Below are 14,800 nucleotides of genomic sequence, written 5' to 3' on the forward strand. Positions count from 1 at the left end.
AGGTCAGACATGTTTTATTACTTTAAAAATTCACCAAAAATCAATTTATCGTTATATTCATATGACAAAAATTACGTTACATTTATTAATATCTGTAGTTATAAATCCGATATTTTTAAATACATTTAAATATAAACTTCAATAAAAAAAAAATTAAAATATTTCAGACCTGACATCTGTCTGTGAAAATTTGCAACATTTTTGTAAAATTCACATACTCCAGTTAAGTAGTTTGTTCTTGGCATTATGCCAGAACGACTTGAAATATCGTTCTGTACAATTCGATATAACATTTATGAATGTACGATTATTAGTTTTAAAATTATCACATGTTATAATAAATCCTTTCTTTGGAATGTAATTTTTGTTTTGCTATCGATGTGTATTACGAACTAATATTCTTTATTCATTTTATTTTGAACAATAATATAAATTATTGTGATAAATATATAAACCAGTAGTAATACATTTACGATGTGCTAATATTTTTGATTTAATTAAATAGTAAAAAATTTAAAAAAGTTATAAATATCAAAATTAAAGGTCACAATTCAAATATCAAAATTAAAGGTCACAATTCAAATATCAAAATTAAAGGTCACAATTCAAATATCAAAATTAAAGGTCACAATTTAAATATCAAAATTAAAGGTCACAATTTAAATATTTATCATACATTGATTTATTATAACTAAATAAACTTATTATAGCATGAATAAACGTATTTTAGTAATGTTATTACGTAAATATGCTATAAAATAAATGAAAAAATATTTAAATTAAGAAAAAAGTCACTAAATAAAAATTTTTGAGTCGACAAAACATCACCTGGACACAAATATGTGAAAGAGATGGTAGACAACACACTACCGTCAAGTGGTGGCATCTGTTGCCAAAAATTTTCATTAAAATCGATTTTTATTAGGGTAACGACAAATCGATACCCCGGTCCATCGTTATAAAAAAGGGGGGATGACAGTTCGTGACCCCGGTCAATTAAAGGTTAAGGAACGATAAAGGCAGTTACAAACGGAACACAATGACAGGGATATATTCTATACTGTTAAAGGACAGTATTTTTAACTCCAACTTGGTATACATAGGAGCAACCATGAGAAACTTAAAGAAAAGAATTGATGAACATAAGCACTCGGTGAAGAAAAACATAGACACTATGGTGCTTGCTGCTTTTGCCAAACAGCAGGATATCACGATCCTCTGGAATCAGGCATCAATCATCAAGGCTACAAGATCCAAGCAAGCCGTGAAACATCTAGAAAAATTAGAAATTTACAAGGCACAGTTGAACACAAACTGCATCAATCATAGGGATGCCAACGGATTGTTATCAGCATGGAAGTCCTCCTACGATGAGTTGATGTAGTTTATATAAGTGGAAAAATTAATTGGGATAATTTTTACTGGATGTATATATTTTATTTCTTTATTTCATTTTAATTAATTTGCATAGTCTTTGAGATTATTTAAAATAAATGCCAACACACAAGGAATTTTTTTCTCCTTTTTACTTTTTTGGGTTCATGAGATCTCAAAACATGAAGATTTGCTTTCAAACAATTTAAAAAAAGTGTCATGCATTTAAACTATTTATGAACCCTTTATTGTACTATTGTATATGTAATTAAAGGAAAATTATTAACTTTCCCTTTAATTATACATACAATAGTTCACAGATCCCCAACACTAAGGAAGTGACTTTTAAAATTAAGTTATTCTTGACTTTAAAAAGTTCTGCAAATGTTTTCTGACATAGTTTATTCACATGACTAGTAAGTAGTCTTATAAAAGGAAGTATGTTTGCTGATGATACCACTAAAAATAAGTCTATGTAAACAACACCTCAACCCTCTTCCTCTTCACAGTAAGCAATGCTAAGTGAAAGGTACATATTTACATTTCTTTCCAACACATACTAGTTAAAATTAACATTTTTTGGCTGCTGAAATGGCCTTCATTCTTCTAAATCTAAGTATATCCTAATGAGGGCCACTTAAGGAGCCAAAAATATTAATTTTAGCTAGTATGCACTGGAAAGAAGACTTAAAAGGTTCACATTTAAATATTGTTCCAGCTTTGATGATTGATGATTTTTTTAAACAATAATGTACTTTTCACTACCCCACTTTCCTTGTTAAACTGTACACATAATTTATGGGCAGCTCCTACTGTGCATTAATAAAACAAAGTTAACAAAATGTTCTTATCTGTAATACCTTGAAAAATTCATTTTGATTACATTTAAATAAATTTTTAATAGCATGTTTTTTTGACTGATAAAAAACTATGTTATGCATTGGAGCATGCACTGGAATGCACCATGCAATACAACATTCTATAGTATTGGGTTTTTAACAGATAAGTACCAAGCTTTATTTTTTATAACTAGGAGTGGAGCAATGAATTTTCAATACAATCTACCATTATTTTGATGCTGTATTTGGGAACATAGGATGCTATGACCAGTATCTGATCACACAATTTTGCTTTTCATCTGTTACAATAATGTTCAATGGCTGTGATAAACATTATATAAATACTTTTTAATTTATATAAGGAATATTGATGTTAGTGCAAGTTGTAAGCAATCCTCTTCTCGTTACAAACATAAGAGTCAAAATAAATGGTAGGGTTAATTCAATTGACTTTCTTTATGTCCTTATATTATACTATTTTATTATATTATTGTCAACTAAGGACTTATATTAATAGGACCTATTATACTGGTGTGCCAATTTTTTCAAAAGAATTCTTATTCAGAAAAAATTATTGTTTTTATTTTTCACATGTTGTTTTCCATGTACACAGAATACACAATACTTGTATTTCAGACCACTATGTCCCTCTTCAGCAGGTTTAATACAACAATGTGCTAAAAACAATATATATAACAATTTCTTAAAAAATTTTACAATACTTTAAAACCTGACAATGATATATTTAACTTAGTTTTCTTGTAGCTGATTACATCAAAATATGCATAAATCACATTCAGAAGAATCACAATTATAATTTTATGTAAATACACCTTGCTGTATTAAAAAGTTTTTAAAACTTATTATGCTCTTTTATACATATTTTTAATTTCCGTTTGGTTTCACTTATAAATATTTTTCTTTGTTTACAATTACAATCAAATAAATATACTATTATTTTTTCTTCCATTATTTCAGGTTTTTTATTAGATCTGTGATATAAATAGTTTTTGAATAAATCATTTTTCTCCGGTATTAAATTTATTTTTCCATTTAAAAAACTTTTTTAACCCTTTCAAATAATTTTGATATATACATTACATTTACATATTTTTTTATCCTTGTGAAATTTTTTATATCTATGTTCTTCAGTAGTTATCCATTGTAGCCATTTTTGTAGTAATTTTTTTGGGTAGTTGTTAAATAAGAACATATTTATAATTTGTTCTACTTCTATTTGTTGATTTTCTATTTTACTTGTTCTATTTTTTACATATAAATAAAAACAACACCTTTAAACATTCCAGCAAATCATTTTTAATATCTTAACCTATTCGATGTTGAAATTTTTATTTGTTGCCTGTGAAGCCATGTTGAATTTTCGTCAATGTTAAGCCTAATTTTTTTTTAAACAACAATAGTGTTTACTGTATCGTAAAAAATTAATTTTTTTTGTTTCACAAACAAAATAAATATATTGAATAATACAGAAACAAAAAAAATTATATTTGAAAAGTTCGTTTTAATATAAAAATTGTGATGCATAGTGACATCTAGCATCAAAAACGTTCCGATGTAAAAACAAATATGTTTGGGATCGCCCACGCAGGTCAATGAGGTCAACACGAATATTTTCAGGAACAACGTAGGACAGGTTAAAAACGTTTTCAAACATTTTAAGCGATCATCCTCAGTTATTATTCTGAATCAAACGAACAATTTGAAATTGCGTAAAATAAAATTCAAAAAGCGGTTACAGAAATTTACATTTACATGTAACATGCTTAATATTTTATATGGGGTAATGATTAAGAAATGAAATTTTGCGTGGTAGCTTATATATAGGGACATTGATGAATTAAATTTTGATGGTTCTTTAACCATCAAACTCAAGTTTCAACTCTGAGATATGACGTGACCCCCAACCTTTGTTGGGCTATATATTTGTTGGGGTCACATGTCATGTCTTGAGTTTGACTTGATAAAGCAATTATTAGCATTTACAATTTTTTAATGAAATTCCTTGCTATCCTCAAAATTGAGTTTTTTGCCATAAGAAAAATTATTTTTAATATCAAAACAAAATATCATAACAGATGATACCTACAAATATTATTTATTATGATTAATAAAATTTCATATATATATATATATATATGAAATTTTATTAATCATAATAAATAATATTTGTAGGTATCATCTGTTATGATATTTTGTTTTGATATTAAAAATAATTTTTCTTATGGCAAAAAACTCAATTTTGAGGATAGCAAGGAATTTCATTAAAAAATTGTAAATGCTAATAATTGCTTTATCAAGTCAAACTCAAGACATGACATGTGACCCCAACAAATATATAGCCCAACAAAGGTTGGGGGTCACGTCATATCTCAGAGTTGAAACTTGAGTTTGATGGTTAAAGAACCATCAAAATTTAATTCATCAATGTCCCTATATATAAGCTACCACGCAAAATTTCATTTCTTAATCATTACCCCATATAAAATATTAAGCATGTTACATGTAAATGTAAATTTCTGTAACCGCTTTTTGAATTNAAGTATAATTTTTTTGTTTTTATATTTTTCAATATATTTATTTTGTTTGTAAAAAATAAAGAAATAATTTTTAACGATACAATAACCACTATTATTATTTTAAAAAGTTTACATTAGGCTTAACGTCGACGAAAATTCAACGCAAAGCGACATGCAACAGAGAAAAATTTCAACATCGGATATTTTTTTGTACATAATCAGTTATCCGAAAAATAACTTATCTGAACAACCCCAGTCCCCAATTGATTCGGATAAACGACGCTCTACTGTATTTGTTTTATGTTCTGATGGAAAGTATTAATACTCTACTTATTTTGGAAATATTAGTTATAGAATAAATGTTTTATCACTTTCAGATTGGTGATTACACTTGCATTCCATGGACGTCAGTGATGTCATATAGTTCATGCTTGACAACGGAATTTCCTGTAAGTTGCATTTTTAAATATTTTGGCAAATGGCATATTTTAACCTTATTTCATTAAATTAAAAAAATATATATAGCCAAATAATGTCATTTCTGCAAATAAAAAAATATTTTACAGTGACCATGTGAAATTCTATTATCCAGTCGGAAGTAACAATATAATGGGCCTATTATTTTAAATGTATTCTTATCTGTTTAGTCATGTCTGAATCTCGGCCCCTTGATGTGGGTTCCTGTCCATGGTGAGGGGACCTCCCAGATATGGTTCAGAAATTCTTTACTATCTCTGGGATCTCAACACCCACCCACGTATTTGCCAGGCGTAGTGTTTAGTATACCGGAAAGGGAGATCCTGGTAGTTGAGGTGCAACATAACGTCCCCAACACACTGCTTTGGCCTCTGCTTCGGATAAATGGGAGGCTGAAATCAGGCATTGTTTGAGTCAATCAGCTGGTCGATGAGTTATTCTTGACCACAGCCTGGAGTCAACTGATTGATGCAGACCGGGCGGACGCATCCCTGCTTGACAGTTTTGTCACATCAGATAAAATGTGCTTTTCTTGACTGCATTGTGAGGGTATAGCTCCTGGAAAACTCTGGTGTGATGGTCTATGGGAATCACCCATGTGACGCACCACCTTGTTGGGCCCCATGGTGGGTGGGGTCACTGGGAGCTGAATAAACATTATTGAATATGGCTCCAACAAAACCCCCCAAAAAAAAACATGTACTGATGTATTGCCACCAGCTGAGGTCAGATCCTCCAATCAACAAGCTTACTCCATTGTTCATGCTACTGGAGAAACACCTCTGTCTAAACGTTCTCCTTTTCTCATTCAAAAATTATTTGAATCAACTATTGAGCATCTTAAAAAAATACAAAAATTCAGGTGAGAAGCTTTGCTCGTAGAAACAGCCTCACCTCAACAGTCAGCAAAGCTTTTGGAAACAGTCTCTAGGGGAGATAAAAATCACTATCACACCACAAACAAGTTTGAACTTATCACATGGTGTGATATCTGAGATTGATCTGATGTCTGAAAACGAATCAGATATTCAGATTGGCCTTTCAGGTCAAGGTGTTACTGCTGTCTGACACATCTCCATTCGTCGAGACAGCAAGGTGATACCAACCAAACACCTAATTATCATCTTTAACAATCCGACATTGCTGTCTGTTATTAAAGCAGGATATCTGTACTGTACAGTTCGGCCATACATCCCAAATCTGCTGTGCTACTTCAAATGCCAGCGGTTTGGACATTCACAAACATCCTGCTGAGGGATTGTAACTGAGATTGTAACTTAAAGGTGATGAAGACCCAGGACTACCATAGGTATTGCCTGGGGTGAAAGGTTGGGTGAGAGAAAGGGATGAAGAAAAGAAGCAAAGGGGAAAACTAAAGCGAGATAGGAAAGGGGATGAAAAGGGAAGTTTGATGGGTGCCTGCATTGGTTTTTTATTGATAAAACAAATGTACGAAATAAATACAAAAGATATATACAATACAGTAACAGTTGGAGCACCCTTCTTGGGTGAATACAGTAAAGAGAATATGCAACATAATGTATATGAATTAAAATTGGAAATGTAATAACAAATACAGAATTAGACAGGTCACTGTCTTTTCCCGACAGTAAATAATAATTGTATACAACAGTCTTAATGAGTCTGGAGTAACAATTGAGTCCATACAGAAACAAAAACTTGATCAGGGCTTCGAGAACACTGAAATGTAGAAAAGTGCAGTCCTGTTGTGACTCAGCAACTGCACTTGCCGACTTGGAAAGCACTAGTTGTTAGAGTTTCGAGTGTCCAGAGCTCCTGAGCTCCGAATGAAATCGTAAATTTCTTTGTATATGTTCTTATTCGAAATAAGAACTTCTGTCTGACAGGGCCAGTTGTGATCTTCCTTTAGCACTGTTTGTAGTAATTTATTATGTCCTTGATCATAAGTTTTACAATAAAAAATTAGGTGAAAAGTATCTTGGCGTGAACTGTTATCACAACTACAGATGGATGTATCACTGTGATGAAATCTTTCCAGATATGTAAGAAAGTTACCGTGGTCACTTAAGAGTTGACTTGTAATGAAATCCACTGTAAGATGTTTCCATTGCAGCCTTTGTGGGATATTGGGAATTAATTGGAATGTAGTTCTACCAGTTAAATCTTCCTCCCATATTCTTTGCCAAGAATGTATAATAGTATTGTATATAAGAGTCTTAATTGCAATTAAAGGAATGTCACTGTATTCTGGCTCCGTTTGGCTTTGTGCCGCCTTTTTCACCTGTTTATCAGCCTCTTCATTACCACTATTTCTGGTGTGTGCATGTGTCCATTGAAAAATTATATTGCCATTGTTGTTGGCCAGCTCCTGCGAGATCCGTTTCTGTAGATATGTTTTCTTTTTGCTGGTATTGATACGATAAAGAGCTGCTCTGCTGTCAGAACATATCCGGACGCTCTTTGTTAAAACAAAGTTCATTTGTATTGTTGATGTAATGGAGAGCTTTCAGTATAGCAAAAAGCTCCGCCTGTATAATAGAGCAGTGGTTGGCCAGACGAAAAGTATTGATGAAAATAGGGACAGAATTATTTTTTTGAAAGTGTATGAAAGCAGCTCCAACACCTTCCTTAGTTTTTGAGCCATGTGTATAAATGCTGTGCATTGTAACTGGCCCCTCATTATTTATATAAAAATTAATTTTTGCTTCTTTGGCTGGATGAAGATTTGGGGTCCACACCTTCCATATTTCTGTGTTCAGGTCAGGTTGAAACAGATCATCAATATTTAAGTTAGGGAGACAGCCTATTTGTAGATAGATGTGAAGATCCTTTTTCTTGTGTTCGTTACTGAGGGAAGAGTGTATGTGCACAGTGTGGAATTGAAGTCCACCAGAGTACTGAACGTACCAGTACTCCATGCTGTGTAAACTGTAAAGATGCCCATCCTGCGTACTCCTGGAAATGCCCTGCAAGGCAGAGAGAGGAAGAAATCTAATTTGTAAAAACAGTAAACAATCTACTTTACCCAGAGGCTTGTTGCATGGTCGCTTCAGGTGCACCACTGAAAGAAAAGACTTTGCAGTTGTTTTGAAATACACATGTCTCTATGGATTTCCAAACTGCTGCAAAACTTTGGAAATCCATTTTCTGCAAGCTTTTTTCAAAGGAATCTTTCACTTCCCATGCTAAATGATTGCTAATTCAATCCAAACAAACAAGAAAAGGAGAGTATAAACACAAAAACACCCCTACCTAAAATGGATAATAAGTAGAAATGTAGGTTCTAAAAAAGCAAATAAGAACCCACTCAACAAACAAAAATTGAAAGCAGCTCTCTAAATCTAAAAACTCAGATTCAGTCTATGAGTGAGTTCTCTGACACCACTGAAAAAGACAATAATAAGGAGCGACAAAACCAGCGTCTGTCACCTTTAAAAGAAACACTCCCTGTGAGATTAAAGAGGGATACTTTTACGAAGAATGCTGCCTCAAACACACAATGGATTACAAAATAATTCAATGGAACTGTTGTGTTTTCCACAACAACTTCTCTGACATTAAACACTTCACATCACCTCCCCCATTTCTCTGAATGGCACTCCAGGGAAATCCATCTAAAACCTGGAGAAAGAATTTCTTTAAAAGGATTCGATTTCTACCGCAAGGGTGATGATAGCCATAACCATGACAGTGGAGGTGTGGCTATACTGGTTTCTATTCTAACTCCTTTTCTATGTTTAATTCTAAAAATGTTACAAATGCAATTATTATGCTTTTTTCTCTTTTTTAACTATTTATAATTTATTTTGTATACTAGTACTTTCTATATATTAACAGGACTTATTATACTGGAAAATTATGGATGCAGATATCTAGTCTTACAGTTCAAAATAATGTTCTTTATTTAGTTCACCTGAACAACCCATTGGGTTGTTCAGGTGAACTAAATAAAGAAAATTATTTTGAACTGTTAAGCTTCTTCTCAGGTCCTTATTGTCATCTGATTCATCATCATCCAGAGCACTAATTCTAGGTTCTAAATCATTACACTCTTCCAAAACTTGTCTTTTCTGTATTCTTGGTAGAATAATATCACAAACTCTTTCTTCATGTAATAGTTCATCAATAAATTCGTCCATATGAACTATTTCAAATGCTCCTAATCTGTTTTGTCTCCAAAGTTTTCTGTAGTCATTATACAATGGTTCCAAATATTTGTAGCAATCAAGAGAAGTTCCAACTAATCTCATATACATTGCACCTAATGCTCGAGCATATTTAAAATCCTCTTGACGGATAAATTCTATGATAATATCTTTTTCAGGTTGAATTTGTAACAATTTATTTTGTATACTAGTACTTTCTATATATTAACAGGACTTATTATACTGGAAAATTATGGATGCAGATATCTAGTCTTACAGTTCAAAATAATGTTCTTTATTTAGTTCACCTGAACAACCCAATGGGTTGTTCAGGTGAAACTGCTACAAATATTTGGAACCATTGTATAATGACTACAGAAAACTTTGGAGACAAAACAGATTAGGAGCATTTGAAATAGTTCATATGGACGAATTTATTGATGAACTATTACATGAAGAAAGAGTTTGTGATATTATTCTATCAAGAATACAGAAAAGACAAGTTTTGGAAGAGTGTAATGATTTAGAACTTAGATGTTGAGTGTAATGATTTAGAACCTAGAACCTAACTTAGTGCTCTGGATAATGATGAATCAGATGACAATAAGGACCTGAGAAGAAGCTTAACAGTTCAAAATAATGTTCTTTATTTAGTTCACCTGAACAACTCATTGGGTTGTTCAGGTGAACTAAATAAAGAACATTATTTTGAACTGTAAGACTAGATATCTGCATCTATAATTTTCCAGTATAATAAGTCCTGTTAATATATAGAAAGTACTAGTATACAAAATAAATTGTTACAAATTCAACCTGAAAAAGATATTATCATAGAATTTATCCGTCAAGAGGATTTTAAATATGCTCGAGCATTAGGTGCAATGTATATGAGATTAGTTGGAACTTCTCTTGATTGCTACAAATATTTGGAACCATTGTATAATGACTACAGAAAACTTCGGAGACAAAACAGATTAGGAGCATTTGAAATAGTTCATATGGACGAATTTATTGATGAACTATTACACAAAGAAAGAGTTTGTGATATTATTCTAACAAGAATACAGAAAAGACAAGTTTTGGAAGAGTGTAATGATTTAGAACCTAGAATTAGTGCTCTGGATGATGATCTTGATGATGATGAATCAGATGACGATAAGGACCTGAGAAGAAGCTTAATGCCAGATAGACGTCTTCCACTTCATTTAAAAAGAGATAAGAGAAATCTTTCATCACTTCATCACAGACGTAGTCGAAGTAGGTTTCCTCACAAATGAGGACATTCTCCATGAAGAAGATCAAGATCCAGAGAAAGACACCGACATTGGAGTCGTTCCCGAGAAACGGGCAGAAAGAGGAGAAAAGATCGTGAGAAAACTCATGATAAAGACAGAAGACATCGATCAAGATCACCAGGATATAAGAAAAAATAAGTAAACACAGTCGAAGGGAAAAAGAAAAGGATTGAGGTGATATAGAACAAAGAGATCGGGGAAGGGGAGAAAGTAGATATGATGAGATTGCTGAAGCAAATGCACTTCGTGCTAAACTTGGCTTGCCTCCATTATGACCATAGATTTTGTATATAACATCACGTAATAAATATATCATAACTGACAAATGCTGGAACAAATAACCACTGCTTTGCAAGCTGTGGGAGTCAGAATTTCAATTGGAGTAATTGTCCCAGTATGTTCTATATATTTGTCACCAGATGTCAGAGTCAATGAGGATCAATCGCACGCTTTGGTTGAACAGCTGCCAACTCCATTTATTTTACTTGGTGATTTCAACGGTCACAATCCAATGTGGGGCAGTTCCGACATCAATCATCGAGGCAGAGTCATTGAGAGATTTATAGGCAATCGCCAACTGTGTTAATTTAATACTGGAGAAGTGACATACTTCCATGCCCCAAAAAACTTTCACTGCCAATGATTTATCATTAGGAACTCCAAACCTGTTTTTGGCGTTTGCGTGGGAGGTTGCATCTAATCTGCTTTCCAGTGACCACTTCCCAATGTTTCTAAAATATTAAGGCAGAGAAAGCTGTGGAACAGCCTGTCCACCACGCTGGAAACAGCTGATTGCCCTGCATTCTCTTCTATGGCCAATATCTCTGAGGAAATGGTGAATATTGCTGATATCAATGGTGCAGTTGAAGTTGTCACTTCCAGTATCATTCAGGCAGCTGAAAAAACAACGGGGAAAACATCAACCAGATATCCAAAACATCCAAAACCATGGTGGAACCAGAATGGTGAGGCAGCATACAAACAACAAAAGAAAGCATGGGGGATTTTCAGAAGATACCCCACTGCTAACAGTTTGGTTGCTTTTCAAAAAGCAAAGGCAAATGCCAGAAAAATAAGTAGGCAAAGCCAAAGGGATTCTTGGAGGAAGTATGTCTCTAGCATAACATCTTCCACCAGCTCAAAAACAGTCTGGGATAAAATCCATAAAATTGATGGGAAACATGCTTCCCACTCTGTCCATGCTGGAAAATAATGGCACAATAATCAGTGATATACAAGGTATTGCTGATTTGTTGGGCGAAAGGTATTTTTCATCAATCAGCAATATTATGTATACAAGGAATTTTCAGGCTTATAAAGCCCAAAGTGAAAAACAAAATTTAAATTTTCACTCATCTAATGAGGAAGATAATGCCATTCAGCAGAATAGAACTACATACAGTGACTTTATGTTTCGGGGAATACTGCTGTAGGCCTGGATAAAATCCACTATAGCATGATTAAAAATCTGTCAGACAATTTTGGTAATCTTTTGAATTTGTTTAACAGAATATGGGCAGAGCATAGCTTTCCTGACTCATGGAGGCTATCTGTCATTATTTCCATTTCCAAGCCAGGCAAAGATTGCAAGAATGTTTCTCATTAAAGATCAATCTCTCTGACGAGTTGTCTCTGTAAACTATTTGAGAGAATGGTAAACAGATGACTAATGTTTTTCTTAGAGGAAAAGGATTAGTTTTCATTACATCAGTAGTACTACGGATAATTTAGTAAACCTTGAAACATTTATATACTAAGTGTTTGTTAGACAACATCACTTAATGTCTGTGTTCTTTGATATAGAAAAGGCCTATGATCATTGCTGGTGATACGAAATACTTTGTGATCTGCATCAATTTGGTTTGCCGGGTAATTTGCCAATTTTTATAAAAAACTTCCTACAGAATCGAAGATTCAAAGTCAGGATGGGTAACACTTTATCTAGGCCTTCAACACAAGGACGTGTTTTTCAAGATCATATTTTGAGTGTGACTCTGTTCCTAATTAAAATTAACAACATAGCTAACTGTTTTCCTCCCAGTGTGAAATGACTTTCAGATCACCTGTTAGTCTAGTAACATGAGTATTACCGAGAGACAACTGCAAGCTTCTCTAAATCGCATATACGATTGGTCCAAGACCAATGGCTTTACATTTAATGCAGGGAAGACCTCATGCATCCACTTTGCCATAGGCGTGGTTTGCACTTGGATCCTGAAATTTACCTAAATGGGGTTAAAATCCCAATGGTGAATGAGGCTAAGTTTTTGGTGTTTTTTTCGATTAAAAACTGGCATCCTTGCCACACTTGTGCAACTTGAAGAGTAGATGTTTAAAATCTCTAAACCTTTTAAAGGTACTATGCTGCTCATCCTTGGGAGCAGACAGTTTCTATGTTCAGGATTAGGGATTGTAAATTTACCGGTAATTTGGTAAATGAAAATTAAAATATTGGTTTACCGGTAATTTTTTTCCTGAAAAACAAAATTAAGGTGATAAATATAATTCATTTTGATTTCCATTTTACATTTTTTATTTCAAAGATATAGAATATAAAAATGAAACTGTTATTCTGAACAAACTATAATAATAACTTTTAGAAACAGAAATAATATATAGTACCTAATACCTTTTTATTGATTACCATTTTTAAAAAACGAACTTTTCAAGAAACTTAAATTATTTAAAGTCTTATCTCCTAATTTTGATCAAATTTTTGTACAAAATAATCCAGATTAGGTTAGGTTAGGTAACCAGACTTTTTCGGACAGCATCTTTAAGTAATAAAAATCTATCCAGCATGTTTAGTAAGCCATTCCAAAGTTTTTTTCGTGACCGTAATGGGGATTCCCCAAGAAAATAGTAATAGAATAATACATATTTTGCACAATCTTAAGGCATAATATTAGAATCTTGTAATAAATATTTGTATTTAATTATTTTAAACAGTTGTTAGAAGTAAAAAATTTATTTAAGGTTCAAATTTTAATGTTATTTTGCAATAATATTGCTTTAATGTCCTGTCATAATGTGGTGTATTCAAAATTGCTATTAATTTAAAAAATACGTGAAATATTTACGTATTATTATTTTTAAATATTAAAAAAGGAGATATTTACTTACTCTNATATAAAACAGAAATCTCACACTAAACCTTCAGTTGATTGTACAGTGTTAGATACTCAGCTGAAAAGGTTATTTGAAGCTCGCCCAAGCAGTGTCCCTTCATTCGCCATAAGAATGGAGAATGTGAGCAGCACGATTGATCTGAACACAGGCAACATTTCACAGCTAGAGGTCTGTAATATATCTCCTTGGTCAATTCCTGTGATAAATGTTGACCTTAGCTTAAAGCAATTTCCAAAGGAATTCACTTCAGACTACATTTATAGACAGCACTTTGCAGAAATTCAACGTTGTGACAGGAATTTAATTCTCTTTTATCAATGGTTCTCAATTTTTTTTATCATGGCACACTTTTAGTACTTTAAAAATTTGGCAGCACACTAACAATAAAATAAACTGTAAAAAATTTTACTTGGTTAATTGAGGGATGTACTGTACCTATAATATATTTTGTAAAAATAGCATACGATAATAATTTTCAATGAAATATAAAATGAAATAGCATTACAAAGTAAACAAAATGTTTATTTAATAATAAATTACAAATTATATTTAATGTGAAATTTGAGCTTGGTGTTTTTTGATAACTTCATTTATATTTGGATGTATAAATGATAATGCTACTCTCATTTTGTGATCCAGATTTAAAAGACTGAATTTCTTTCTCGCTTTTGTTGGTGAAAGCCGAAAATTTAAGTTTGCAAAATTAAGATGTGATAATTTTTAATGAAATATAAAATGAAATTGCATTACAAAATAAACAAAATGTTTATTTAATGATAAATTACAAATATATTTAATGTGAAATTTGAGCTTGGTGTTTTTTGATAACTTCATTTATATTTGGATGTATAAATGATAATGCTACTCTCATTTTATGATCCAGATTTAAAAGACTGAATTTCTTTCTCGCTTTTGTTGGTGAAAGCCGAAAATTTAAGTTTGCAAAATTAAGATGTGGAAAATTGTAATAACACACTTAAAGCTTTGTGATGTCGGATAATTGTACCTAAGATTAATCCAGA

General features: G+C 32.2%; 2 pseudogenes; one reads left to right on the plus strand and one right to left on the minus strand.

The window, feature by feature from the left end:
* Positions 1-9,032: 9,032 nt before the first annotated feature.
* Positions 9,033-9,583, minus strand: LOC111631038 (annotated as a pseudogene).
* Positions 9,584-10,148: 565 nt separating this feature from the next.
* LOC111631021 lies at positions 10,149-13,139 on the plus strand (annotated as a pseudogene).
* The last annotated feature ends 1,661 nt before the right edge of the window (positions 13,140-14,800 follow it).

Source organism: Centruroides sculpturatus, unplaced genomic scaffold, assembly GCF_000671375.1.
Source record: "Centruroides sculpturatus isolate CEXI.00-Female unplaced genomic scaffold, Cexi_2.0 scaffold596, whole genome shotgun sequence".
NCBI classification, from domain to species: domain Eukaryota; kingdom Metazoa; phylum Arthropoda; class Arachnida; order Scorpiones; family Buthidae; genus Centruroides; species Centruroides sculpturatus.